The 25,073-nt window shown below is 38.4% G+C and overlaps 1 protein-coding gene and 1 long non-coding RNA gene across 6 annotated transcripts in view; one reads left to right on the top strand and one right to left on the bottom strand.

The window, feature by feature from the left end:
• The window catches only part of ZNF518A (zinc finger protein 518A), a 64,966-nt gene extending 63,474 nt beyond the window's left edge, over positions 1-1,492 (bottom strand). The window contains exon 1 of one of the 2 annotated variants that reach the window (XR_015552500.1): positions 1,409-1,492. The gene's annotated coding sequence lies outside the window, so the exon portion shown is untranslated. Of the gene's footprint in view, positions 1-1,381 lie in introns of both variants that reach the window. The other variant, XR_015552499.1, reaches the window with a different exon arrangement.
• A 21-nt stretch (positions 1,493-1,513) lies between these two features.
• LOC106801502 (uncharacterized) lies at positions 1,514-23,524 on the top strand. 4 transcript variants are annotated; one of them, XR_015552502.1, is made up of 4 exons: positions 1,517-1,605; positions 2,447-2,488; positions 3,192-3,249; positions 20,657-23,524. It is a non-coding gene; the product is annotated as an uncharacterized LOC106801502 (long non-coding RNA). The 4 variants fall into 4 exon arrangements; XR_015552504.1 differs by lacking the exon at positions 20,657-23,524 and adding an exon at positions 20,497-20,650; XR_015552503.1 differs by lacking the exon at positions 20,657-23,524 and adding an exon at positions 3,543-7,610.
• The last annotated feature ends 1,549 nt before the right edge of the window (positions 23,525-25,073 follow it).

Below are 25,073 nucleotides of genomic sequence, written 5' to 3'. Positions count from 1 at the left end.
AGAGGTCACTGAAAAGCAATAATGTGAAATGGAATATAGGGGTAGAATAGAGAATGAAGCCTTTATTTTACAGAGTCTGAAATAAATTGCTTAAAGCTGTACCCCAAAGAAAGAATAAAAATAGCTTTCTATATTTGTTCTCCATAATTTCAAGTGCCCCAAATTTCCCTCCCATCTTTTTTAAGACGAAAAACCTTTGATTGTAGTATATTTTTAAACAAAAGTGTGTGAAAAACATCAATTTTTTACTCATATGCTTCATTTTTCCCATGACAATTGTTGACCCCAAATTGTAACACCCTTACAAAAACCCAACACTTTTCCAAGCAAACAGGATTCCTCTAAGTGATTCGTATCAAGGACTGTCATTTGTCAAAATGTGACAACATGCCATGTTGTACCATGGTCAATTTATTTTTCTGTAGCAGATATGGAAAATAGAAAGTAGAAGGAAAAGAAAATAAAAGAAATGAAAGCATTAAATGGCCACTCTTCAAATATTATCAGTTAATTTTGATGTATTTGTTAGTGTTTTTTCCTATGCATAATTTGTTTTTACAAAAATATGACCTTAGTGGTTATTCACACTTTGTTATGTGAGGGCTGGTTACCGTAGACATAAAATCAAAGGCTTGGTTCTCAGTTGTAATCTAAAGAAATGGAAACCAGAGGAAACATAATTGGTTTGGTAGAAAGTCCAAGATAATAATTGTCAGTCCTTTGTTAAGGCCAGAGACTGTATTGCTGACGGTGTCAGGCCTCGAGTTTTCTCAACAGTCCTGAATTTACAGGCGCCTGACAGTTTTAAACGTTTCCCAGAGCCCAACAAAGTAAGCGCCAATTTCAGTTTCCTCAGTTAACCTGCGCTGTGACAGAAAAAAGAACTCTGCCTGTGCAGAGTCAAGGAGTAGGAAACCAAGTGAAATTCCGGGTCATCGGGTTAGCGAAGGTGACCCGTGCACACAGTTCGGCCTTGTGTCCACCATAATAAGCACAGTGGCTGTGACTTGGCCTCACTCCCTGGGCAACAGGATGCTGAGCTGAAAGCAAACATAAGCACCAGGGGTTTGGACTTTTCTAAACGGAAGCACCACGGAGGAGGTTTAAAGCACAGGTTTTGCATCCAAACTAACGGGATCAGACGAGCTCCACTAAATACTGGCTCTATTATCTTTGATCAATCACTGGCCCTCTCTTAGCCTTAGTTCCCCCGTATATAAAATGGAACTGATATTTCTTTCTCCTGCGGCTGTTGTGAAGAAAGGATTAAATGGCATGGCAATGCTGGCGTTAAGCACAATTTCTGACCGGTTAAAAGTGTTACAAGGACTTGGTTCTTGTAAGGTCCCCAACCTCGCCCCGCCACCGCCATCGTGCCTACCGGACCCGCTTCCGGGAGCCCCTTCACCTCAGTCTCCCTCAGCCGAACGCGGATCCCTCCGCCCTCGCGTCACTTCCGGGAGATTCTGGCCGACGCTCCTCGAAATACCCGGATGTAAATATCATGGCTGCCACCAGTCAGGGACCGTAATGGAGATCGAGTCAAGAGTTGCCCGGAAAGCGCTCAGAGCTTGGGGCTTCGAGGAGGCCTGTCAAAGGACAAAGGTTGAGACTGCTGGGCGGCAGGGTACTGCAAACGATCCTAGGAACTGCGCCGCCTCTGCCCTTCCTGTTAACTTGCCTCCAAGTTTTTCTGGAGGAAGCGCTCCTCTTGGCAGGGTGGGGCTGGCTTCCTCCCCGGGCCTTTTTTGTATGCCGGGTTTTTGTTCCCGTCACTCCTCTCAGTCCTGGAGCTGGGCGGGCAGTGCGGTGGCTGGCCTGGGAGAAAGGGGCGGGCCAGAGGCTAGGACAGAGAAAGGTGGGGCGAGCTGGTGGCAACCGGGCGGCCGAGGATCGGGGGCGCCTCGTTAAGTGCAGCGTCGAGCTGCCGCCCCACTGGAACCTGGTCCCTGGTCATTTCCGCCGAGATGCTCCTCACACTGGGGCGCTCAGAGTTGGCCATAGAGCTCTTCCCTGCCGACCCAACCATACTCACTGGTAGACTTTGATCTTCGAAAATATCTAGGATGTGTATAGTGCAATATGTGATGGTTTATTTAAAATCCCAAACGAGCAAACTAATAGTGTTAGTTTTAAGTTTCAGAATTAATAGGGAAAGTTTGCATGTTGAGTCGTGTGGTGGTTTTCTTTTAAGGTTTAAATTTGGATAACATGTTGTGCTTGTGAGATTTTAACAAAACATTCTTTTAAAATAATTGGTATGAGAAAATAGGCTAATACTTAAAATATTCAGAAAATTGTACTTTGCTACTGCGCACTTGTCATGATGAAACATGAAGACATCAGAATTGTACCTCCTGATAAGGCTTTAATTGCCGGAAGCTAATAAAAATACAGTAATTCTAGGTATAGAATTATTAATTTGAATTAGTTCTCTTTTCTGCAGGGTGTCCTGTAGGTTTTGACATCGAGTGAAACCGGAACAAATGTGAGTTGATTCATTAACATTTCCTAGTAGTTAAAATTATAAGTGCTTGACTGTATATCTGTTGGATTCAGTATCACAGTTGAAACCATTTTTATTTGCCTGAAATATGTTACTATTTTTATAAAACAATATGGAAACTAATATTTAAAATAGGTTGACTCTACATAATATAGGCTTGTTATAATTTGAATTTTCACTTAAACTCTCAAAATTAGAAGAGCTGACTTAGAAAGGCTTAAAAAAGAAAAAAAGAAATGTAGATATTTGTCCATTCTCTGAACATTCTATTGTTTGAACAGAAAATAAAATGACATTAGAAAGCACCTGGGATTTGTTTATATAATTACGTATTATGTGTAAAGCACTGAATTGGTAATGGATGAGAAAGTGCTTTGCGATATATAAAGTAATATATAAATCATAAACAGTTATCACTCTTACTCTTCTGGCCAAATCATGTCTCCCTGTGGTACGTTTTAACCTCCAAAACTTGTGGTTCTTGTACTAGTATTAATATATACAGTTGTGATAGTATTTGAAAGAAAACAAAAATAAATGATCTGTCTATACATTTTAAATACTTTTCCTTGTTTATGTGTTATTTGAGATTGTGTTTATAAAGGCATTTGTACACATTAGGGTACTTAGTAACTTGATGGTTATAGATGGCCTCAATTCTTACTTTTTGTGTGGTTTCTTGCAGGTAGGTCTGTTGGGTTCTTGGCACAGTACCATTTGGTCCTGGACAAAGTATTGTTAAGGTGGAAATTTTTATTGTATTAATCATTTCAAACCTTTGGCCAGTCTATTTAGTTTTCTACTGTTTTAGTCAAATAACTAGATGTGGGCTTCATATAATGAGCAATATTTGTGGGATAATTGATGATCACTTTGAATAATTTCCTACCAAGTGTAAAGTTTGATATCAAATAGTTCACTTTTACAGAGCACTTACAATATGCCAATCTCTATGTTAAGTCCTATACATTCATTATCTCACATAATACTTAGAGTAACATCATGAGTTAGGTCTATAAAACTTGCTGTTTTACAGATGGAGAAACTGAGGCAAAGAGAGATTAAGTTCCTTGCCCATGGTCCCCAAACTAGAGCCACGTTCTAGAGCCTTTCCTTCCATATAACTGAAGACTTTGGTAGAAGAAGAATGAGAATGGAACTCAAATGTGGCCTGTAGTCCTACCTACCCTGCTTTGTGAATTAGGGCAAGTCATTTAACCTCTCTGAATTTCATTTTCCTCTCCTGTAAGAACACTTTGAACGATTATATTTTATTGAATCTTGAATTATCAAGAATCCTTAAAAGGGCACCTTTCACCATTGTCTCCCAGATTTTCTTCCAAGCCCCTGACACTCGTTCTGTAAGTTTTAATGCACAAGTGCAGCGGTAACAACTCCATCTCGATTGCTGCCTGGTATGACCACATTGTAAGATGTGGCTGACTTCGGAGATGTCAAAATGTAAAATAATGTGCAACTTGGAATTGATGACATACAGCAGATAATCTCTGAACTCCTTTTCAACCCCTATTCTATGACACCTATGATTTTATAACATTTTATTGCTGGGGTCTGTATTTTTTAATGTAAATGATTCAAGATGAAACATAAGTCTCTTGGTAGTGGAAAAATAGGAACCATGTCTGTCTTTTTCACCTCTGAATCTCAATACCCAAAACAATGCCTGGCATGCAGTAAATACTCAGTACATATTTGCTGAATGAATTAAGCAAATCTTTCATATTATATTACAAATACAACTTTTTAAAAAAATTGTTTGACTTGAATTTGACAGTGCAAAAATATCATGCTAACATTTTTTGCATTCAGAAGAGAACCGTTATAAAACTGGTCTTTCTTTCCAAACATCTTTTCTGCTCACTGTTGTTGATTGTCATCAAGTGTGGGGTACATTTTGTTCTTTGAAGAGGGCTGGTAAAATTGGAAATGCTGCGGATGCCAGCCCCATGGCCGAGTGATTAAAGTTCCGCGCGTTCTGCTTCAGTGACCTGGGTTCGCGGGTTCGGATGCTGGGCAGGGACCTGCATCACTCACCAATCATGCTGTGGCGGTGTCACACATACAAAGTAGAGGAAGATTGGCACAGATGTTAGCTCAGGGCTAATTTTCCTTAAGCAAAAAAAAAAAAAAAAAAAGTAGAAGATTGGCAATGGATGTTAACGCAGAGTGAATCTTCCTCAGGAAAAAAAGAATTGGAAATGCTGGCATATAGACTTTTTAACAAGGAATCGAACTGGTTGTAGTTTTTAAACCGGCTAAAGCGTAGGAACACAGTTTCATATGTAAAGATTTTCATTTTAACAAAAGTTGGGAAAATGTTATTTGCTGTCTTCATTGAATTTTTATTAGTATCTTAGAGGTGATTAAGCATACCATCCTTCCAAATGTACAAATAGTATTAAATGTGTCTGAGTTATGAATGATGAAAATAAACTATAATTGAAAGATATTTTAAAACTGTGTGAATGGGCAGAAAAGTGTTGAAGTTTTGGGGTGGGCAAGTGTAAGATAATGTAACTAAAGAAATTATCTCAACTATATTTATAGTATGTCTGATGAGGTCTATACTTTCAGTTAGCACAGGAAGGGGGCACAGGAATTGTTTTAGGGCTGAAGACTGTTCTGTGGCCATAATCAGCTAAGTGTTCTGCTGTGGCCAGAAAAGCCAACAATGTGTGAGGTTATCATCAGAAAAGGATTTTAGAAAATCAACAAAAGATATCTTAACGTCAAACAACACGATGGTCTATCTAAACTTGAGATACAGGCAATTATTTTATATTCATGATGGATAGATCCAGAATGTTCAAAATCCTTTTGATTTTTTTTAAATATGACTATAGCTAGAATTTTCCCTGCAGAATTCTGGAAAGCCTATGTGCCTGTATACCCAACTTTTAAAGACTAAGTACAGGAGTAAAGTAATTTGCATAGCTACTAAAATTTCTGCCACTAAAATAAAACTCTGTACCACATTACAGCACGTTTTTACTGAATGAACATAAACCACTAGCTTCTCTGAATTTCCACTATCAGTTTACTTTTCTCAGGGCCCTTTTTCACAGAAAACATAGTTTTTATTCCCATATAAGTTACTGCCTATGCAATAATGAGAAGGGAATAGTGTTCACTTCTCTGAGTACTTATTTTCCTGCACAGACTGTATAAATGTATACTTTCCTGAATCCTCAAACCCAAAGGAGAATAAGGGCCTACAGGAAATTATTTTATGAGTCCAAATAAAATAATTCATCTTATGAGGTTTTCACAGAAGTTTATGCTTATTGATTAAAGGCTTATTCCTTTAAAGGTGTGCAGAACTGAAGGAGAAGTGATATTTATTATTAAGTTTGGAGCAAAAAGGTTCTTTGAGTTCAATAACTAAAGAATTTTTTTGTTTCTAATGGTGGTGCTTTGCATTACCTCAAAATTGTTTTTCTTTAAAGTTTCTACTATTTCTATACCTTTTTCCTCCATCTTTCTCTTTCCCTATAAATAAACCACAGTAAACCTCTCCCCTGCACCCTGCCGACTGTGAATTCATCTAGGCTGAAATGCTAAGATATATTCACTTTTTTTTGTGTACTTTTTCCACGTATTTAAGAATTTATATCAGATACAGGTGTTGGAAAATTTGACATTTGGAGAGAATCTCAAAATAATAAAAGCAGAAAGGCATGGGACACTTGAAAGGAAGACCAGAAACAAAATTTTAAAACCCTTTCATATTATTATTTACCTACAGCAAAAGTGAATTTATAAGCATCTCATTTAAACTCTAGGGCAAGTAAATCTTTGAAAAGTTTTTGGAGAACAGGGAATACAAACGGAATGTTGCTAATCCATTGTTATTTTTAGTTCAGTATATAGAAGGTAAAGGATATTCCAAGTTCACTAACAACTTTATTCTTCAAATCTTGATTTTTTTCTTTTGAGATCTCAGCCTTGTCTTCCTTTAATATGAGGTATTCAGAAATGTTATCCTACAAGTTGGTGAAGAAATATTGCATTTTCTTTCTAATATTTATTAGAAAATCATTCTTTTTTTATAGTCAAAAGCTTAAAGGCTTGATGGCTCATTTTCATAGGTGGAATATTCTTTTTATGCTCTGCCTCCTAATTTGGTGGCTGTGAGAAGTCTCTTGTTTAACAAATAACGTTTCTTAAGTGCCTACATAGGGTTACATAGACATGAAAAGATGACTACACCTTGCCACAGCCCTGGAAGTACCTATGTGAGAGTGACATTTAAACGTATAAATGTGATGAAGAATGGACTGTACTGTGATGAAAGTATGTGCAGGGTGGAGAGAGACATAAGTGATCCTTCCCAAGGTCTGGAGAGCATGTTAAAATGGGAAGAGGGGCTTCATAGAACTGTTATACCTTGGATAGCCAGGCTCCTTTGAAGAAGCACTCTAAATAATTTGGTGGCTGCGTTTCTCAACAGGGACAGAATTAACATAGGATAGGACAGTTCATCACTGTACTAGACTTTCCTAAGCATTGCAAGGTATTTAGCAGCCTTGGCTCTGTGGTCTTTTCCCACCAAGTAGCTTCAGTTGGGATCAGGAGGAGCGGTCGGCTTCCACATTCCCCAGTTCTGATCTGTATACATGCTCATACAATCTGATTGTATCACTTTCTGGTCCTTCCTGTCCATATATGTCCTTCTCAATCATTTCCTTTCATTCACCGAAGACTTTGGTACCTGACTTAGATTTTCTCTCCCTTCCCTAAGTCCCACCTTTAAGCCTGGTGAGTTAAAATTCCATGTGGATAATCCAGCCAATATCCTGGCCTCTCAGCTGCTTGATCTTAATTCAGTGGCTTTTACCTTTCTGCAAAGCCACCCACTCGCTGGACCTTGTCATCGTTTATGTCAGCTTCACCTTTAAAAGCTGAAAATAGGGCCGGCCACGTGGCTTAGCGGTTAAGTGCGCGCGCTCCGCTGCTGGCGGCCTGGGCCCGGATCCCGGGCGCGCACCGACGCACCGCTTCTCCGGCCATGCTGAGGCCGCGTCCCACATACAGCAGCTAGAAGGATGTGCAGCTATGACATACAACTATCTACTGGGGCTTTGGGGGGGGGGGGGAATAAATAAATAAAATCTTTAAAAGCTGAAAATAAACTCTTCTACGTTCTGCCCATTTTTCCAGCTTCCTAACTGAATGACTTCCAGTGCATCTATGCTTCAGCTTTAAGCCAAGCCTTTGACTGTGCTACTCTTTCCCTATCAGTTTCTTCTACTTTTCACTTCCCATCACTTCATAACCACTACACTCCTGTACTCTTGTCCTTCTGTTGTACCTACCCAATAAAACCCAACCCTAGGTCAGAAATGATAATAATAGCTAACATATACTGTATGCTTACTGTATTCCAAACACTTTTCTAAGTTTACCTGGATTGTTTCCTTTAATCTTCGTAAAAGCCCTATGAGATAGGCATTATTATTATTTCCGTTTTGCTGATGAGGAAACTAAAGCCAGGTTTCTACTACTAAGTGGTGTCCCTAGAATATGAACCCAAGTAGTTTGCCCCTAGAAACCATGCTCTTAACTACTACTTTAGACTACCTTCCAAACCAGCTGTCTTCTCTGCTTCCATACTTGGACTGCTGAGCTCTTTTAGGGACAGAGTAGGTTTGGAGGTCTAGATGGAGAATGTTTAAAGTACTCTTCTTAGCCCTTGGTTCAGTAACTAACCCTCCTGATAGGTTTCCAGGCAAGCCAGGAAACATAGAGGGAAGTAACAATGATTAGGTATTTAATGCCACCAGCTGCTTCTGGGTGTCTCTAGCCAGAGGGAGAAGAAAAACTCAAGAGAGAATATGCATCAATTTGGGGGTTGAACATGACGTATCACCTCTGCCTGATGACCAGGTAACTACTGAAAAGAGACTGAATTTGGCTTTATCAGCAAGGGAGTAGACAAGAGAGAGTCTTTCATCTCTTGAGAACAGTCACTCTAATCAGTTTTTCCTCTGGATTTCTTTCTAAATGTCCCTCTTTTTGCCATGGATTTGTTGACCCTGACGTCATCACTTGAAGTGATAAAGCTTTTGAGAGCTCTTGAGAGCTGATTGCTCCAGTTCATGGGCCTACCTGTGGGGCTCTTCAAGTGGTTATTTTAGGGCATTGTTTTGATGATGTTTTTTGTTTCCCTGTACAAAAATCTTTCCCATTGCCATTCTTAGGTACTTAAAAAGGCAAACTTTTATTTTTTAGTATTTAAAATAACACTAATAACTTCTTACCTTTAATATCAGATCCACCATAGTTTCTGTATATAATACTCACCTAAATGATATTTCCACCGCAATTCTGAACCTGAATTTAAGTTACTCAATTTCAAGAGAGAAGGTAACCTCTGGTGAGTAGGGATTTTTCTTAGAAACCCCTTTCTGCTTAAAAGACTTCCTGGAGAAAAATCACACTTTGGAGAAAACTAGTAACACAACAGATTTATGTTTGTGACTTTGCCTGGCAATTCTTCCCTGTTTCTCATTCTCCACAGGAGCTATTTTAAACTCCTGCTTACATAAGACCTTTCCCGTTATGTCCACCAACCCCTACACTCCTTCATTCTCAGCAGATCATTTTACCTCCCATTTTCTCAGAGAAAATAGAAACCATAAGATAGAATCTTTCTTAAATTAGTGCCACCAAATCTTCAAACGTACTTCATTGGTATCCGTCCTTCCTTCCCTCCTTTCACAATGGAAAAGGTGACCCTCTTCTGGTCCAAGGCTCTGGATCCCTTCCCAATCCTGCTCCTTAGGACCTTGGCTTCTTTACTTATCTCTGGCTCCTTCGTGTTGGCATTTAGGTATTCTCAGGTCTTTTCTATATTAGAAGAAAAAAATAAAACCTTCCTGCAGCAACTTGTTCTTTTCCATTCTGTTTCTTGCTTCCCTTTCACAGACGTAGTTCATGAAAATTTGTCTCTACACACTGTTCCTTACTTTGTACTCCTATTTGTTCTTCAACAAACTGCAATATTTTTTACCCTAACTGAAACCACCAGTTTTAAAAGTCTCCAGCTATCACTTTATTTCTAAATCCACTGAGCACTTTTCAGGCCTTATCTGACTTGACCTTTCTTTAACACATGATAGTTTAACCATTCTCTTTTCTTGAAGTCTTTTCTTTCTTGGCTTCTCTGACACCATTGTTTCCTGGTGTCAGATAACTTACTACTCTGGGCATTCTCAGTGTTTCTAAGGGCGTCTCATTCATTCATTCTCTCATTCTCTTATTCATATATTTATTAAGCATCTATTACATGCCAGGCACTGTGCAGGTACTAGAGACTGAGGATCTGACATAATATCTGAAGTCTTTCTCCAGAAACATGCACTCCCAAACATACAGTCAAAATTTAGCATACATTTTCAAGGGTTTCACAACTGCTAATGCTTTTTTATCACTCTAGATTAAGAGGCCTTGCGTCAGAGCCTCCAATCTACCTCAGTAGAAGCTTTTACAAAAGCATTAAAAAAAACCCAAAAAACAAAAACCTGCCTCAAGAGGCTTAAAGGCCCACAGAAAGGAAAATGAAGACAGTTTTTTCTAGAAGGAAGATTTTTGCAACCATTGGCAACTTTCTCTAAGATGTTAAGATTAAACCAGTTCTTCCAACCTAACATTTGTGGACAAAATGCTGTTTCCCTCCCTCCCAACCTGCAATCCCATATGCCTTGGTTGGTGTCACAAGAATAAAATTCAGGAAAGAAACTTTACCCATCCTTAAAAAGGAAAAAATGAAGTGATAGAGCTGATACCATGACTTTGAGATTAGATTGAATAGGATTCTAGCTTTTACTAGTGTTCAAATGATGGACAGGATATCAAATTCAGAGAAGAGGAACAGACAGGAGGCTGAGTAATTCCTCACTTGATGAAGTTGCTTCTAGTGACAAGAGAAGGAAATGGTCCCGATGTTGATATCTTGTGGTCACAAGTAATAGAATATTTGGGCCGGCCCTGTGGCTTGGCGGTTAAGTGCGCGCGCTGCGATGCTGGCGGCCCGGATTCGGATCCCGGGTGCGCATCGAGGCACCACTTCTCCGTTCATCCTGAGGCCGAGTCCCACATACAGCAACTAGAAGGATGTGCAGCTACGACACACAACTATCCACTGGGGCTTTGGGGGGAAAAAATAAAACAAATAAAATCTTTAAAAAAAAAAAAAAAAAAAGTAATAGAATATTTGCATTCTGGATACTGTCTCTTTATGCTATCCATATTCTGCCACCAGCCTCCAAAATGGATGAGTGCTAAGAAGGTCCAGCTCTATCTTGTCATTACATATTTTTAAAGGAATAGTCTTTTAGCCAAAGATTCCATGTTTAGTTTCCTTTGATAACTGGAAACAACCAGGGAAAAGAAAATGGTAAGATTCACATTTCTTTTGGGGTTGTTGTGTATAAGATAAAATGTTTGCCAATTTTTTTTTCATCCAACAAATGTATATTGAGCATCCACTGTTGTGCTCAACTGTGGGCATGTAATGGTGAGTAAAACCAGATAAAACCTCTGCTCCTAAAGCTTATAGTTTAATGTAATAATCACCATTAGCCAGATAATCACAAACAAATATAAAAATGCAAATTTAATTGATAATAGGAAAAAGTACAAGGTTCTATGAGAATCTATAACAAGAGAATTTGACTATGTTAGGGAAGTCTTCTTAAAATGATGCTCAAGCAGTAATCTGAAGACTGACTAAATGTTATCTAGGTGAAGAGGGAAGGAAAGTGTTCCCCAGATAAAAGGACTAGAATGTGCAAAGGATCTGAGATAGGAGAGAACATTCAAGTAAGAGGTACTAGAAGAAAGGTTGGGTGGCTGCAGGTGAGAGACTGAGGAGGAGATGAGGCTTGAGGTGGGAGGGGGGTTTTGAGGTCTCCTTGGCTGGCATTGAAGAAAGGATTAGAGTGGGGCAGAGTGGAGATGAGAAGACCAGCCATCCAAGTGTGAGATAATGGTAGCTCAGTTCAAGGTAGTAGTGATGGGAATTTAAGAGAATTTGATTGTACTTGGTAATTGGTTTTGAATATGAAGATATAGAATTAGGATATAATTTTTGCTAATAGTTTATGAATTTTGATTGTTCCTTTTGTAGTGAAATAAGAATTACTGGTTAAAAAAATAAATATATGCTGTAAAAAAGTTATGGAAGACTATGCACTGGGGCACAGTCTTGAAGCCTATGAATATGAATATGAACAATTAAAGCCTCAAGTTTGAGATAATTGAGTCTTGAACTTTCAAGAATCAGCCTCCAAATTGAAAAATATCTCTATAGTTTTAAGAGTAAAACTAATTTTTATAACCAAACTTGAGATTATTTAGCTTGTTTGGGTGGGCTAATGGAACATTCTTTTGTTGTTATTCTAAGTCATTCCTTTACCCTCACCCCTTCTCTAACTGTACTCAGGTCTAATCCAAATGCAAATTTAGACATGATTCCTAAAAGACAAATAACTCTGGTACAACTGCAGGGAGAGGGTGTTTATCTTCCCCAGCACATTTCCGGTGATAGTGAAGGCTGTTGAGTTTCTCGCTTGAGTGCCACCACCAAGCTTTGAATAACAGGGGCACTTACTATACCTATATGTCTGACTGAGTTTGCGGGATGTACAGTTGCTTCATATTAATTGGTTTAGGACATTCGTAAATTACTGTACCACTTAGGTTGGTATAATTAGCTGAAATTTTATTTTTGTTTCAAAAATTATGGTTCAGTAACATTCATAAACTTAACAGCACTAGCAGCTATAGGAGTAGGAATTGTGTCTCTTCCAAAAGATATGGGAAGTATAAACCTCTTAACCTTTAGAAAAATGAATAGGGAGTGTGTGTGTATGTGTGTGCGTATTTATTAAGTGTGTAAAAAATATTTTACTGAGATTGTTCAGCAGTTTAAAAGATAGTTTATTGAGGAGGATGCAATGAAATGTATAAATATCTGGCCATATGAAAGAGGATACAGGAAATGGTATCAAGAAATCTGTATCGGTTACAATGTTTCTGACTGCAAGTGACAGAAATCCAGACTCAAAGGAGATTAAACAATAAAATTAACTCATATAACAGGAACTCCAACTCTAGGGCAGGCTTCAGGGTTAGTTGCCTCTGTTCATTGGTACAGTGATGTCATCAAGGACACAGGTTCTTTCCAACTCTTCTCTGCCATCTTTTGTGTTGTAATTTTGGGAGAAAAGTGTGTATTTATGACTTCAACATCAAACTGTAGCAAGATGGCTGCTGCAGTTCCAGGCATCACATCCAGAGCTGGCAACATTTGCTCCACCTTGTTAAAAAACTTCTCCTGGAAGTCTCCCAGCAGAGTTCCCTCTTATGTCTTATTGGCCAGATTCTAATCATATGCCCATTTCTGAACCAAGCACTGGCAAAGAGAATGCATTACTCTTAGACCTCTAGGTCCCATCTCTGGCCAGCTTCCAATGGTTTGTGGAGGGGTGGGGCACATGACAAATCAAGTTTCTGTTAGGAAGAAAGGGGAAATGCATGGTAGGATAGGCAAAAACAGAATTCACTACAGAGTCTCTAGCAATCCTTTGATCAGAGCAGTGGACACCAAAAGTAGGGGGAGATTATGGAGAAAACTTCTACATTTTCTACAAATGGACTACACATTTAAAAAGCTCCTGATGTAATATGTTCATTAAAAATTCATGCTTTTGTCAGCACTTTTGGAAATATTTGAGTGCCTTCAATTCAAACGAAGGTTAAAGGAACATAGATAAATTGGCTACTAATAGAATAAATTTCAGCTGTTGGGGAGTTGAAATAAATTAATCTTCTACTGGGTAACTGGAAAATGGGAGTAAGAATGGAAAGAATGAGTAGTGAAGTTCTAGAGAAATCAGATGTTTAAAAAAATATAGGGAGGAGGGGCCGGCCCGGTGGCGCAAGCGGTTAAGTGCGCGTGCTCCGCTGCGGCGGCCCGGGGTTCGCTGGTTCGGATCCCGGGCGCGCACCGACGCACTGCTTGTCAGGCCATGCTGTGACGGCATCCCATATCAAGTGAAGGAAGATGGGCACGGATGTTAGCCCAGGGCCAGTCTTCCTCAGCAAAAAGAGGAGGATTGGCATGAATGTTAGCTCAGGGCTGATCTTCCTCACACACACACAAAAAAAAAAAATGTAGGGAGAGACTATCACTGTAATTGAAATTATAGAATACCTCCAGCCTCAAAAGAGATTAGCAGAGTATTTAAAAACTAGTTGTCCATAGGAAGAAATTGAGATTTTTTCAGTAGTAAATAAAGTGTTTAGTCTCTATAGCAATGGTTCACAAGGTATGGACCTTCTACAACCTGAATCAAGTGTGCAGCTTACATTTAACCAGTGGCTGACACATTGCCTGATACATAAAAGGCACAAAAAAGATTTGTTGAATAAAGGAAAAATGGATGATCAAAAAGATGGGTAAGTGAATACAGGCACTAATGAACCCAAATACCATTTATCATTAATTCCTAATATGATGTTTCATGATTCTTCAAACAAGGAAATAGCATCCGTTATGGCAAGAATATTTCTTCGTGATAGTGGAATAGTATTGCCCCCTACCCAGCCTATGAGATGCTAGTTGTTACCAATACTAATAGATACTGTTTATTAAGCATTTAACATGTACCAGGCACAATGCTAAATGCTTTATCTGCGTCAATACATTTAGTCCTTATAACAACCTTGTAATGTAGGTATTATCTCCCCTTTATAGAAAAGGAAATCAAAGCTCAAGGGGTTAATTAACTTGCCCAAAGTTAGACAGCTGATAAATAATGGAGTTTGGGTTAGAACCCAGTTTTAAATCACTTTAAAACCTGTGCTCTCAATTGTTACAGCACTGCTACTTCCCTAATTTGCAGCATTCTGCAAATTTATTTGACTTCTTACGAGCATTGCACTTTGTCCTTTGAAAAGACCTCCAGGGCCGGCCCCGTGGCTTGGTGGTTAAGTGCGCGCGCTCCGCTGCTGGTGGCCCGGGTTCGGATCCCAGGCGCGCACCGACGCACCGCTTCTCCAGCCATGCTGAGGCCGCGTCCCACATACAGCAACTGGAAGGATGTGCAGCTGTGACATGCAACTATCTACTGGGGCTTTGGGGGGAAAATAAATAAATAAATAAAATCTTTAAAAGAAAAAAAAAAAGAAAGAAAAGACCTCCAACACAACTTTTGAGCTTCCTGGCAGTTGCTTATTGCCAGGGGTCTTCATAACCTCTTTTGTTTATGAACTCATTCTTCATTCTTTGTTGGCTTCTTTTGAGGACTTGTCCCAGGACCTGAAACCCTCACTCAGTTGAATTCTAGATTGAATATATTTAATTTATAGCTTTATAAATTCCATTCTCTTCTGCAGTTGCATGAGTCTCCTGAGGGGCCTTAACATTAAGCCCCTTTTCCTCTTTCCTACCGCCTGCCACGGATCACTGATCAGGGTCCCAACCTTGATCCTGGAATTGCACAATTGGCGCAAAGAACCCAGAGCTTACATAAATTTCTCTGTTGTTCCCATTATCCCAGTTACCTTTCTTTGAAGGTGTTTTCCTTGCCTGTCTTATTGTTTTAGGATTAGAGTCACCATATTCTGTTATAATTTCTTTCAGAGATTTATCTCGGTAGTATTTGGAACTGGTATTTTAAAAAAAACAATTTTTTTAATTCTGACCTAATCGAGAGGCAAAATAAAGTGGCCATCCCTCTCTCTGCTCCAGAAAGGCTTGCAAATACTTTGTTATCTAAATCCCTCCTTGGCTTGCTTGACAATCCTCATCTCCTTGGTGTTGCTCCAGGCTTCTGCTGGGAGGAGCCTCAGGGAAGCTTTTCTGTTATTTCTCAGGCACTATCTGCTCCATCTGGCCATCCCCAGGTAAGACCTTTCTTCCTCCATCTCTCCATACCTTCAGTGGCTGGGGCACAACCTTCCCCATCAGTCCAAATTTTACCCAAAAGGGGAGTTCAGATACAACTTGCTGATTGGTGCCTGCAGTGGAACTGAATTAGAGAATATTAGTAATTTTTATTCAGTTTAAAGAAAATCAAGGGTCCAAGTATTAAAGGCCTCACTTCCAGGAGCTTTGTAACCCTTGATATAGGACAAAAGTTGGGCCTTCCCTGGCTCAAATATATAGGCCCCATGGCAAGGAGCCTATAAAGACAACTTTGTCTGAGGCCACTTCCTTGTGGACTCAGAAAAATCTCTGTCTAGCAGGGAACAATTTCATCTCTGTTCTCCTGTCCTATGTGGATTTCTTATGCTGCATGGATTCACAGCCATACTCAGCATTTGTGCTCCTCCCCATTATTGGGTCCTGAAGAAGTAGGCCCCTTTTTTAATATCAAATTTATTAAAGTATAATTTACGTACAATAAAATGCACACATTCAATAAATTTAGACCAATATATACACCTGTGTAACCACTGCCATAATCCAGATATAGAACATTAATATTACCCTAGGTTTCCTTGTGCTCCTTCCCATTCAATCCTCCCCACATCCAAGTCCCTGGCCCAAGCAACCATTGGGAGTAACATCTGTGACGAGGATCTATCAATGTGGAATAAACTTGTCTTTCCTAGAGTTTCAAACAAATAGAATCATACAGTATGTTCTCTTTTGGGTCTGGCTTCTTTCATTTGGCATCATATTTTTGAGGTTCATCCATATTGTTTATGTATCTGTAGTTTGTTCATTTTTATTGCCAAGTATTATTCCATTATATGGATATACCACAATTTGTCTATCCGTTCACCTATTGATGGACCTTTGGGTTGTTTCCAGTTTTTGGCTAGCCTTTGTTTGGATATGTGTTTTCATTTCTCTTGGGTAGATACCTAGAAGTGGAATGGCTGAGTCATGTGGTAAGTGAATGCTTAATAAGAAACTGCCAAAATGTTTTCACAGCATGTTGTACCATTTTACATTTTCATCAGCAACGTCTGAGAGTTCTTATTGCTGCACCTTCTCATCAACAGCTAGTCATTTTAATTATGTCCATTCTAGTGGGTGTGTAGTAGTATCTCATTGTGGTTTTAATTTGCATTTGATGACTGCTGATGCTGAGGATCTTTTATGTGCTTATTCGCCTTACTTACATCTTCTTTTGTGAAGTGAGCAAATATTTTTGAGCACTGATATTTGCTAAGGAGTGTACACTTCATCCGCTGGCCCTCTTGGACTTCTGGAATGGCCACCAGAGTCGCACTATCCCTACCCGAAGCCGCACACCCTGCTTGCGTCATACCTCTTCTCTTTCTCTAGGTGAGGGATCTTTTTTTGTAAAGGTAACTTTTTTAATAAAGGGTCAGGTAATAAATATTTTAGGCTTTGCCAGCCATAGAAACTTTGTCACAGCTATCCAACTCTGTCATTGTCAAAGCAGCCATAGACAACCTGTGAACGAATGAGTGTGGCTGTGTTCCAATGAAACTGTGCTTAGGGACACTGAAATTGCTACAAAATAGTCTTCTTTAGATTTTTTTCCCAATCATTTAAAAAGGTGAAAGTTGTTTTTAGCTTTGTAGGCCTACGCTTGCCCGATTCTGCTCTAGATGGCTGACAAGATTTCACTAGACCCTTAGGGTGCAGTGGAGTCACGCAGTTAGGAGTTTGAATCCCAGCTCCACCACTTACTGGTTGTGTGGCCTTGGGCATATTTCTCCCCATCCCTTTTAAAGGATACTTTCTAGAAGTCTCCAACCATGCTTCCACTTATATTTCATTGGCTGAAACTTAGTCACATGGCTATACCTAACTGAAAGAGAGGCTGGGAAAGTCATTTTACCTAGGTGACCATGTGCACCCAGCCGAAAATTTGGGTTCTGTTGCTGAGACTGAATGAGAGCACAGGTAGGTAACACAGTCTGTGCCATACACTTCTTGTCCACAGCCCTGTCCAGATATTCTCTGAGCCCTAGAATAGGCTCTTGAATTAAACTAGACACTAAGCTTAGTCACCTGCCTGGGAGGTGCCTTAGGGAGCAATGATGTTTGTTAAGTTATGATGAGAGAAACTACTTTTTAAAGTCTAAGGACTATCAGTACAATCAGCGAAAACTCCTGTTAGTATTGACAGAAAGTGGCATCCCAAAAATCTTTAGAATGTTGCCATGTCAGATCTCTTTTGTGATGTTCTGTTTTCTGTACTCTTCCAAAGTTCTGGATCAAATTCTGAGGTTAATTCTATTTCTGATGATGACAATGCTTTAATGAAGAAAATGTCAGCATGGATTTCTTCTATCCTGCTACTCAGTAAAAACTCAAAATAAATGAGTATGATTATTTTAAATATTTTGCTTTAGGTTTTTTTTTTTTTTTCGTTTTTATTTTTTTTGTGAGGAAGATCAGCCCTGTGCTAACATCTGCCAATCCTCCTCTTTTTTTTTTTTTTTTTTTTTGCTGAGGAAGACTGGCCCTGGGCTAACATCCGTGCCCATCTTCCTCCACTTTATATGGGACGCCGCCACAGCATGGCCTGCCAAGCAGTGCATCAGTGCACACCCGGGATCTGAACCGGCGAACCCCGGGCCACCGCAGAGGAGCACAGGCACTTAACCACTTGCACCATGGGGCTGGCCCCAGGTTTTTTCTCCCCTAAATGTTTGTCTCCACAGCACCTGGGTTTTTAAAAAATTGATAGTGGTGACATTTGAGTAGATGGAGCCTTGGTTGACCATCTTCAAAGAATTTCATGATAGACCTAACTTTATCCCAAATCTTTGACTTAGTGTCTATTATCAGAGTACTTCTCCAGATACATGGGAAACTCTTCAAAAGTCATGGAAATAGTCATGCAGGAATGACTTCCACAGAGCACATTGTTCTTCAAATGCCCACAGAAAAGGGCATCCCAAAAGCTTAGGCATGCCACATAGAAAATATTAGGGTGGGAATGGAGGCCTTAAATTATTTGGGTTTAGAGAAGTAAGCCTTTCTATTTGGATGAAAATAACATGATTTTATACTGTTATGGAACAAATAGAACATGTTTTGTTTACACAACTTATATACTATGATTTTATCATGTTTCTGACAGCAAAAACTATTTTGCTTTTGTGGAAATAGTGAGAACACGTGTCTGACGGTTGGCCTCCCCTCCTCCAAGCTGTTTTATGCTGAAAATGTGTCCTCTCCAAAATGGAAAAACATCACCATCTTCTTGAGGGCTTTATTTGAAGATGTTATTGTGATGTTAGCCAGAGACCTCTGGGTTTTAATGTAGGTGTTTTGGGTCACCTAGAGTGTCTATAGCTATAGAATGAATTGATTTATTGTGAAGTTGATATATTACAGTTTTTGAAGCAATAATGACCTTTCTTGAAAGCCTACTGGTCATTTATTTGTTTGCTGCTAAGTAATACAACATCTTTGAGCATTGAGAATGAGATCCTATTAAAAAGAAACCTGCAGAAATACTTACTAAGGCTTTCATCTAGAACCTCCTGGAGGCGTAATGAAGAAGTCAGTCTACTTGATCTGAGAAGCTTTTTATTCTCTCTAAAAAGATAAATAAACAAAATGTATTTTTCCCAATTGGAAAAGTAATCCATATTTACTGTAGAAAAAGTTAGAACACAGACCAAGTTACAAAGGAAAAAATGAAAATCATCTACAGGCCTACTACCCAGCAATAACTATGTTAAACCCTTTAACAAACATCTTTTGAGATGATCAAATTAAATTAGTTGTCTTTGAACACTGGTATGTTTAACTACGTACCGGTGGGCTAACCTAAAGTGATTTGTGAATAAGGGAGGGCTTTGAGCCTCTCTATAGTTCAGAATGCTTTCACTTAGCACCTCACTGGGAGGAATATCTGTGAAACGTGACTCTTCCTAAATGTACGAATTGCTAATACTGCAGCACGTACCCAAACAGTCCTTTCAGTATGTATTTCTTAATACTTGTTAGAGACCACAGTTTCTAGGATGACATAAAATTTTGTGATGCCTTGGTATTGGACCAGTAGAGGCCATATTGCCTTAAAGACGTGAACAATATTTCCCTTGGGTGTATGGAAGAAGGAAGACAGGTATGAATTTGGAAGATATGATCCCATCATCTCAGATTATAACAAGCCACCTCCCTGGTATCTGAAGTCCATGAGGCACCTCTACCAAAAGCAAAGACACAAAATATTTGCTGAGCCACTTTATTGCCTTCAGTGTGTTGGGATGGAGAGTAGTGATGGTGTCTATGAAGACTTCTGGGGCAGTCATCTTTATATTCCCTCTAATGCCAAACACAGTGCCTAAAGGCTAGTAGTTTAGTAGTATTTAATAAAAAGGTGTTAACAATTGTGTTAAGAATAATCAAGATCAAAGAGCACTTGAGGATGTATATTGACACCAGCTCATTTCTGATGCCACTTGACTATGTAAAAGATCCAGACCTTAGCCATTGTTGTCACCCTTCTAGGACATGTTGCTAGCCCGGTAACCTAGTATCTAGGAGTGGAGGTAGATACAGGAATAATCTGCAGACTGGCACAAAGAGAAGGCTGCAGTCTGCAGGCACATGCCACCTAGCCCTGCACTTCTGTACTGAGATGGCTTTCTATGGCAAAAGGATGTCACCTGCTGTCTCGGGAACCTTCTGGAGAAGACATGCATGTAGAGTAAAAGTGCTTTGTTTCTGCATTATATAAGGCATAGTTTTTCAGAGTACAGCCTCAAGACTGTCTGCGTCAGAATCACCTGCATTTTAAAAATGTGGATTCTTGATTCCTGTTTGAGATTTACTGAATCAGAATCTTTTGGTCCTGAAGTCCAGATGATTCTTATGCACCCTCTTGTTTGAGAGCCTAGGATTAAATAGTGTTTTCAAGCTTTTTTTGACCATGACCTAGAGTTAGAAACAAGTTAATAAAACAATACTTATACCTCCTAGGGCAATGCACTCATATATTCTATTCTTTTCTATTCAGTTTGCTGGCTGTGACCCACTACGTTGGTTTCATGATCTACTAATGCTGAATTAGAAGATTGGATTAGATGACTTTTAATGTTTCAACATTAAGATTCTACAACTAGGAAAAATTGAACAACATAAAGAAAAGAATTTTATCCTTTTTTCTCTCCTTTCAGATTGTTGCCAGTATGAAGGTTGTGAAGTACAATGGATGACATATCTGGGTTTACTCTCATCTCTGCCGCTAACTAGCTAATGTGACTTTGAACAACCAAAATCTTTGACCTTTAGTTTTCATCATCTATAACCTGAAGCTAAGACTTCCCCTTTGTATTTCATAAAATTTCTCAAATGAGATTGAAACTATGAGAAAGCTCTGTGAACTCTAAATGCATACATTATTGTAAGATTATGTCCTTTTACACTAATTGTATTTGAAAATGTTTGGACATTAAGGCACCTCTCTTGCAACACTTGTTGCTTTCTGGTCATAACTTCCACTCTCCTTGATCCCTGGTGGATGGGCTTTAGAGAAAAAAGTACTACAGAAATCGTGTTAATGTTTATGCAAATATTTGGTTCTTACTCTTACATTATATCTTAGTTGCTTTCATTCAGGAGACAATGTCCTGAAAACACACTCTTGGAAGGACAATACAGATCTTTGGTTTTGAGATATGTTTTTGGGCCTTATAACCAAACCCCCCTTGCTCTGATAAAGAGATGCATAGGCGCTCCAGATGGGAACAAGTCTTCTGATACACCGCCCAAACACGGTCATTGCAGGCACCTACCAGATGACAGGGAGGCAAGCTCTATTTGGATCCTGAAAAGCAGGAGCTCTTGCCCAGCCTCACCATTGAACATTCCCTACCAAAACTCATGCGCAGATCCACCCCATCCACTTAGTGTTCTCTGAAGAGACCAAGTCATCAACAGGAAAAATGCTGGGTGCTGCCCAGTCCTGCAGGCTTCAGCAGGTTCATCTCTAGTCCTTCCCTTGTCCTCATGCTCAATGAGCAAATCTCTACTCTCCACTTGGATTTTCATTTTGCACGTAGCCTGCAAAGAGAAAATTCCCATTGTGAATTACTAAATATACCTCCTGATACTAATTATTTTTTTTTTTTTTTTTTTTTTAAAGATTTTATTTATTTTTTGCCCCCAAAGCCCCAGTAGATAGTTGTATGTCACAGCTGCACACCCTTCTAGTTGCTGTATGTGGGACTCGGCCTCAGGATGGACAGAGAAGTGGTGCCTCGATGCGCACCCGGGATCCGAACCCGGGCCGCCAGCATCGCAGCGCGCGCACTTAACCACCAAGCCACAGGGCCGGCCCTCCTCCTGATACTAATTAGATTCATCTTCCTAAAATGTGGTATCGCGTTATCTTTTCTTAGTCTCCAGTCAAAAAATCTTCAACACTGTTTGCCTACAAAATAAATCCAAAGTTAAGTACTAAAGGCATATGTCTGCATATGCATGCATCTATGTACTTATATTCAATGTATTACTTTTATAACTTTTAGTATGCCTGATATATATCATAATATATATTTTAAATACCTTCTGTAACATAACAAAACATAACATTTAAATACCTTCTGCTACTCCTGCACGAGATTAGTATGTCAACCAGGACACCATTTATGTTACTTAATTTTGGATGGAAGAGCCAATAAAATGAAATGATAAAATGAAATAAGAGCTATGCATTTTGGAAAGAAGGAGGCAAAATTATCATTATTTTGCTATTGATCTGATTGTATACCTGAAAAACCCAGAGAAATCAACTGAATTTTATTAAAAGTAAAAAGAATTCAATAAATTCTGGATGGTTATAAAATTAAAGTTTTTAAAAAAATAGCCCATTTTTTATTCTAAGTAATTTTTATTCATCTAAATTTGAGAAAACACAAGCATGTATTCATGTATTGTTAGTGTTATTAAAGACATCTTGAAAACAATATTGTTCTAAACCTAAATCACTCATATATACAAATACTAACCAGATTAAAAATATAGTGGAAAAACAAATTCCATTCACAATTGTGATATTAAAAAAGAAAGACGTAAACATAAAAAGAAATGTGTAGGATCTGTATGAAGGAAACTTTAAAATCGTGCTGAGGTCATCAAAGAAGATTTCAACATATGGAAGAGTGTATCTTACTCTTGGATAGGAAGATGTACCCCCAACTGTATAGCAAGGTTAAAAGAAAAATTTAACTTGTAAAAATATTTGTAACAGGTAAAATAGCTAGTGGGCTAATTTCTGACTGTATGAATTGCTTTTTAAAACAAGATTAGAAGAACAGAAGAGAAATTGGCAAAGGAATCAACAGCCATTTCACAGAAGAATTGTAAGTGGCCGCTAAACATCCAAAGATGCTCCACTATACTGAGAGTTTAAGAAATGCTAATAAAAACAAAAATGAGACATTTTCACCTTTATATTTACAAAAATGAAAACGTTTGATAGTAATACCCATTGTTGGGCAAGTTGGTAAAATACATGTTTATTAGAGCATTTTTTTAATCACTTCAAAACATTGAAAAATGGTTAAAATGTATGATTTCATACCATCTACTCTTCTAAAATATATTTGGGTGGGGTTTAATTTGGATATATTTTAATTTCATGAAAAAAATTGTTGCTGATGTACTGTGGAATATAAAATTACATATTCAATATGTAAACCATGTAAATACGTATGTGTGCCCAGGAAAGATACCATAAGGAAATTATTATGCCATTTTGCTTTATATTTTTCATTTTCCAAATTTTCTATGTTGACCAATCAGAAAAAAAGCAGTGAACATTAATAAACAAAAGACACCTCATGTAATCCTGTAAGCACTGGTATAATGGTAGCATTACTCCACACTCTGATATATCTTGGAGATTGCCCATATCAGTTTATATAGAGAAATACTCTGTTCTTTTAAATGCCATTGTAATAGTAAAGTGAACTATTGATGAACATTTAAGTTGTTTATAATCTTTTGCTCTTATCAACATGGCAAAATAAATAATTTGTACCTATCTCATTTCAATGTATATAACTCTACCTGTAGGAGAAATCCGTAGAAGTGGAATTTCTGGGTCAAAGTATTTTTGCATTCGTAATTTTTATACACACTGCCAAAATGCCCTTCATAGAATTTGATTCATCAAACACTCCCATAATTAAGGTAGGATAGTACCTCCCCCCTCACCAACACTATTATCAAACTTAAAAATGAAGTTTTCTTTAGAAACATTTGTATTTCTTTTTCTAGGAATTGCCTGTTCATATCTTTCTGTCTTTATAGATAGTTAAGAAAATTAACTATTGCCTGAACATGAGTTGCAAACACTTGACCCGTGTTGTTGTTGTCTTTTAACTTTGATCATGGTGATTTTTGCCATGCAGGAAAACATTTAAATTAATGTAGTTAGATTTTATTGCTTCTAGATTCCTTACATGTGTACTTAGGAAGGCCATCCCCTCCTTGAGGTTGTAAAATAGTTCTTCCGTGGCTTCTATTGGATCAAAATTTAAATGTTTGAGATGTGGATCCAATTTAATTTTTTTCGGTGGCCACCCAGTTAACCAAACTGAATTTATTGAATAATCCGTACTTTCCTCCGTTGACTTGAGATGCCACCTTTATCACATATTAAATTCCATATATGTTAAGGCTGATTTTTGGGATTTCTGTTCTGTATCACTGAATTGTCTGTCAACTCATTTGCCAGTACCATAGTGTTTTACTTATTGCAGGCTTTTTTTTTTTTTGCTGAGGGTGATTTGCCCTGAACTAACATCTGCTGCCAATCTCTTTTGAGCAGAAAGAGGAGAAAAATCTTCCTCTTTTTGTATGCGAGCTCCCACCACAGCATGGCCACTGACAGACGAGTGGTGTAGGTCCGTGCCTGGGAACTGAACCTAGGCCACCAAAGCAGAGCATGCCTAACTTAACCACTAGGCCACTGGGGCTGGCCCTATTGCAGGTTTATAATGTATTTTAATGTGTCAGAGGGCTTGTCCCCCTTCATTATCCTTTTTCAGAATTTTCCGGGTTATTCTTGCTTGTTTAGTTTATTTTTGAAAATCAACTTGTGAGATTGTTAAATTTATAGATTAACTTAAGGAGAATTAACATCTTTATGATGTTGGCGCTTCCTCTCCAAGAATATGGTATGCCTTGTTCAAGTATCCTTTTGTGTCACTCACAAGTATTTCAAAGTTTTCTTCATATTGATCTTTCACATTTTTTGTATTTATGCTAGGCATTTTATCTTATGTTGGTGGCCATTATAATTGAGTATATCTTTAATTAAATCTAACTGGTAGTTGTTTGTATATATGAAAGCTATTTTAATTATGTACCCAGCCAATTTACTCACTTCACTTATTGTCTGTAATAGCTTTTCAGTTGATTATCTTGGAGTTTCTAGGTGTACAATAATATCTGCAAATAGTGGTAATTTTACCTCCTCCTTTCCAATTTTTAAACTCGATTTTCTTTTGTCTAGCTGCATTGCATGCATGTATGTATTGTTTTGTTTTTCTCTTTTATAATTCATTAATTTCTGCTTTTATCTTG

Source organism: Ceratotherium simum, chromosome 6 (genome assembly GCF_057802395.1).
Source record: "Ceratotherium simum simum isolate JZ-2026a chromosome 6, ASM5780239v1, whole genome shotgun sequence".
In the NCBI taxonomy this organism is placed as follows: domain Eukaryota; kingdom Metazoa; phylum Chordata; class Mammalia; order Perissodactyla; family Rhinocerotidae; genus Ceratotherium; species Ceratotherium simum.
This window is presented reverse-complemented; position numbering and strand designations above follow the sequence as displayed.